This window comes from Mus musculus, chromosome 10 (assembly GCF_000001635.26).
Source record: "Mus musculus strain C57BL/6J chromosome 10, GRCm38.p6 C57BL/6J".
Classification (NCBI taxonomy): Eukaryota; Metazoa; Chordata; class Mammalia; order Rodentia; family Muridae; genus Mus; species Mus musculus.
In genome coordinates, this window is record NC_000076.6 from 109,669,339 (window position 1) to 109,674,927 (window position 5,589).

Sequence of the window (5,589 nt, forward strand, 5' to 3'; positions counted from 1 at the left end):
AATTAAAGATGATTAATCAGCAACCATCAATTCCAGAAGTTCTCACAAGTCTCAGACAGTCAGCATCATTAATTGAACAACTATCATGTTCAAGTCACTGTCTTATAAAGAGACTGCTAAGACGAAGAATGGACCAAAAAGACAAAATATAGAGTTATCTCCAATTTTTCTTTTTAATACTCTAAATTTCTATTTTTGGATAAAAACCACCAAAAACCTTGTATTTTGAACAATTTTTTTATTTGCATTCCAGCTGTTACTCCCCTTCCTGGCTCCCCTCCCACAGTTTCTTATCCCATTCCTCTTCCCCCTTGCCTCTGAGAGGGTGCTTCCCTGCCCTTCCCTGGGGTCTCAAGTCTCTAGAGGATTAAGTACTTCTCCCACTGAGGTCAGACCAGGCAGACCTCTGCTATATGTGTGCTGTATATCTATCTGCCATCCTACTCCTGATTGGTGGCTCAGTCACTGTGAGCTCCCTGAGGTCCAGGTTAGTTGAGGCTGCCAGTCTTCCTATGGGGTTATCCTCCCGTTCAGCTTCTTCAACCTTCCCCTAATTCAACCATATGGGTCCTCAACTTCAGTCCAATGGTTGGGTATAAGTATCTGTGTCTGTCTCAGTCAGCTGCTGGTAGGGCCTCTCAGAGGACAGCCATGCTAGTCTCTTGTCTGTAAGCACATCATAACATCAGTAATAGTGTCAGGCCTTGCCTCAGCAGTTAAGAGCATGGCTGTTCTTCCAGAGGTCCTGAGTTCAATTTCCGGTAACCACATTGTGGTCTACAAGCATATGTAACGAGACTAGAAGCTCTCTTCCGGTGTGTGTGAAGACAGCAACAGTGGCATCATCCTGAGTGAGGTAACACAATCACAAAAGAACTCAAATGATATGTACTCACTGATAAGTGGCTATTAGCCCAGAAACTTAGTATACCCGAGATATAAGATACAATTTGCAAAACACATGAAACTGAAGAAGAACGAAGACCAAAGTGTGGACACTTTGCCCCTTCTTAGAATTGGAAACAATCACCCATGGAAGGAGTTACAGAGACAAAGTTTGGAGCTGAGACAAAAGGATGGACCATCTAGAGACTGCCATATCCAGGGATCCATCCCATAATTAGCCTCCAAACGATGACACCATTGCATAAACTAGCAAGCATTGGCTGAAAGGACCCTGATATAGCTGTCTCTTGTGAGACTAGGCCAGGGCCTAGCAAACACATAAGTGGATGCTCACAGTCAGCTATTAGATGGAGCACAGGGCCCCCAATGGAGGAGCTAGAGAAAGTATCCAAGGAGCTAAAGAGATCTGCAACCCTGTAGGTGCAACAACATTATGAACTAACCAGTACCCAGAGCTCTTGACTCTAGCTGCATATGTATCAAAAGATGGCCTAGTTGGCCATCATTGGAAAGAGAGGCCCAGTGGACAGGCAAATTTTATATGCCCCAGTACAGGGGAATGCCAGGGCCAAAAAATGGGAATGGGTGGGTAGGGAAGTGGGGGGGAGGGTATGGGGGACTTTTGGGATAGCATTCTAAATGTAATTGAGGAAAATACGTAATAATAAAAAATATTTATAAAAAGAAAATAAAAATAAAGTCTTATCTCCAATTTTCTTACTGTCTATTTTCTAAACCTCTTGTCACAGTAAGAAAGTAAACATGTATATGTTTTTTCAGCTGTATATGTAGCAGAGGATCACCTTGTTGGACATCAATGGGAGGAGAGGACCTTGGTCCTGGGAAGGCTTGATGCCCCAGTATAGGGGAATGTCAGGAGTGGGTGGTGGTGGGTGAGTACTCTCTTAGAAGCAGGGGGAAGGAGGATAGGGTAGGGGGTTTCGGGGGAGGGGAGATGAATCCGGAAAGGAGATAACATTTGAAAAATAAATAAAATATCCAAAACAAATTTTACTAAGATTTCCTAACTACCCTCTACACACCATATACACAAACACAGCACACATGAGACTTGAACTTGCTTGCTGGTGGGGATGCAGAGGCTGTTGGGGCTTTCATTGGCTTCTGATGCTTGCAAAGATCACTGAGACCCACTGAAGTGGGTCTGAATACCAACATATTGAGGAGAACATTTTCTCTTCTTGTGACATACTAGTATGCCATAGGCATTACACTAGGTACTCCTGATACTCTGAAGAAGATTCGGGAAGAGTAGGGCTTTTAAAAACAGGCAACGGCTTTAAAGAAAATCTGGCATTCCTCTTCTGCTGCTGTCATAAACTTCCCATGAAGTCTTTCTAAAAAACAGGTGCTTGGGCTCATTGTCTCCAGTTTCTATAGCATGTGTTGGGATCTAGTATGGGTTTGCTGGCTGTATGATAACTTGTTAGAACGCATAAGATGGAGAACATTGAATAGAACATTTTTAAAATAACAAAGCCATCACTAATAACCCAATAATCCATTATTCTAAGAAGAGATTAAACCATTGATCAGGGCAAGTCATTTTTTTTTAGGGAAACCTTCTCTTGATTCTAAGATCTCCAAAAAGTCTAACCTCCAAATACCATATGTGAATTGGTCGATTAAGCTCTAACTACATGGAAGTTTGGAGACCTGTCAAACCCTCACCGTTGGCTAGCAGTCATTCCAAGAAGACTTTTCTTCTTGCAAGATGCAAATGTGATACGTGTGGGCTGTGAGAGCCTCCTGCTTCTACCATTTGTCTGTGGATTCCCCAGCCCATCCTCTATTGCTTTGGGGATAGAACTAAACTGTTGAGTTCTTTATTGCCTTCTTTATAATGAAATGACAATTCCTTGCAAGCCTAAAGAGTTTATCCTTTTGTTAGCCATTCACTTGTCTTTAAACTATTCATTAACTTAATAAGATTATAAAATATATGTCAGCAAATCAAACAGATGTCTTACTTTGAGAGTAACGGATAATTACTAAAATCTACTTTGAAATGCTGAAATGTACGTGAAACCATAACTACCAATGTGTTACTTTCAGAATTTTGCAGTTTATGTTTTATATAGATTAAATGTGGCATGAAGGTAGAGAGATGGCTCAGCGGTTAAGAGCACTTTCCTGAGTTCAATTCCCAGCAACCACATGGTGGCTCACAACCATTTGTAATGGGATCTGATGCCCTCTGCTGGTGTGTCTGAAGACAGCAGCAGTGTACTCAACATACATAAATAATTCTTTAAAAAAAATGTGGCATGAACTTAACAGTTGACAGCTGCACAGTTGTATTTGTTTTGGGATCCTATCAACTTTTCTTAGGTTTAGGTGTTATATTCTAAATGAATCATTTAGTAGAATAAGTCATTTTATAGAAAAATAGCTAAAAATTATTCCAATACCTACCTTATATTACTAAAGCATCTTAAAATACTTTATATTATGAGTTTGAATTTTTTCCTATAGTCTATGGTTCTATACCTAAATTAACACTGGTTAATTTCCCAATAAAAAAGGCAATGTTGTAAAACTGCCTTCAGCTTTGATTTTTCAAGTTTCCCTTTTATTTGTGCCTTACAGATGTTGCTGGTATCTCTAACTTGACCTTTCTCTGAAATTAATGGCCACATTGTGACTATAGGTCTGATTCTAGCCGTATCAATATTTGCTTGGCTGGAGAAATGTTTTCATCTATTTGCACACGATCTATTTTCTAGTTCTCTGGAGGTCTTACAGATCCTTTGCAATTTGTTCTTTGAGAAGGAAATTTCCAGAGCAGACTGCAAATCCACAGTGTCCTCCAGGAGCAAGGAGGGAGGCCACTGTCCCAGTGAGGACACCAGCTGGCCACACAGAACTTTCTGCCATTATTTTCCATGCTAATAGAATATAGACACATTATTTTCCAGTTGACAATTACAATACAATCAATGCCAATTCTAATTGTGATGGTAAAATTAATTTCATTTTACTTAAGTCCTGATGCTTTTATATACTGGTAATATTAATAACTTCATCTTTCCAAGCAATTACTCAGCATGAAAGGCATCTTTTACTCAAGCTGGCTAATAAAATTATCAGTTGATGCCAAGGAAAACCAACAGCTAAAGGGCACACAGGAAAAAATAAGGCTAATTGCTGTGTTACACTCAAGTAGGAACTATATATATGTAGTATTCTCTATAATCAGTGCTATAACTTCTTCAGATAAGCTACATTTATACTTTCAGATGTTAAGAAACTATAAAAGTATGGAGGTGTCACAGTGAAACCCATGATTTTTTTTTTACAATTAGTTTATACAAATAAGAAAGCATATCTAGTCAAGATATTTGTTTGATATTTGAAAATAACCACTAAACATTTGTGTTAAGGCCAAAACATTCATGTAGTGGGGAAATACATTTCATTTTAGGAGTATTTCTACAATTTTCCCTAAGAGGGAGTCAGACTGGCAAGCAGAAGCGGACTAAGAAACGGTGAACCGAAAGAATAAAAGGGAACAAAGCCAGAGGAAAACCACACCAGTTAGGAAAAGTATTTCCTCAGTCTGTTTCCTCTGACATAGTTTGTCTACATAGCACAGTTTAAGTGTTTATAGGTTTTTCATTCTTATTACGGTATCCCCAAATCTCTCAATACCATCCTCGTTTGTATTTGTAAATGTTAAGATAATGTTTATCTGCCATGAGATTCCGATCTTGTGTTCGGAGCAGTCCTACTCCTTTAAATGCCCTTGAGGATCTCTGAAGTTTTTTTATCCTTAAAAAAAAGTCTATAGAACCTGACCTGATTTTTCTTTTTTTTTAAGTGAGGAAGGCAAAGAAGCGCTTAAAGAAATGTTTAGCATCCTTAGTCATCAGGGAAATGTAAATCGAAATAACCCTGAGATTCCACCTCACACCATGCAGAATGGCTAAGATAAAACAAAACAAAAACAAAACAAAAGAAAACAAAATCTTCAAGTGACAGCAGATGCTGGCAAGGATGTGGAGAAAGAGGAATGCTCCTCCATTGCTGGTGGGATTGCAAGCTGGTACAACCAATCTGGCAGTTCCTCAGAAAACTGGAAATAGGTCTACCTGAAGACCCAGCTATACCCTTCCTGGGCATATACACAAAATATGTTACACCATACCCCAAGAACAAATGCTCCCAGATGTTTATGGCAGCCTTATTCCTAAAAGCCAGAAACTGCAAGCAATCCAGATGTTCCTCAGCTGAAGAATAGATACAGGAAATGTGATAAATTTACACAATGGAGTATTATTTTACCTATTAAAAACAAGGGCATCATAAATTTTGCAGGCAAATGGAAAGAACTAGAAAATATCATCCTGAGTGAGGGAACCTAGTCCCCAAAGGACATATATGGTATGTACTCACTGGTAAGTGGATATTATCCAAAAATTTAAGAATACACATGATACACCCCACACACCCAGAGAAGATAAACAAGAAGGAAGACCCAAGTGAGGGTGCTTGAATATATCTTAGAAGGGGAAACAAAATAGTCATGGGAGGCAGAGGGAGAGAGGAAGGGTCCTGAGTGGGTAAGGGAAGAGCTACAGGAATAGGGACATAGGGTCAGATATGGGAAGAAACAGGAGAGAATCCCAGAGGGCCAGGAGAATGAATGGAAATATGCATCTG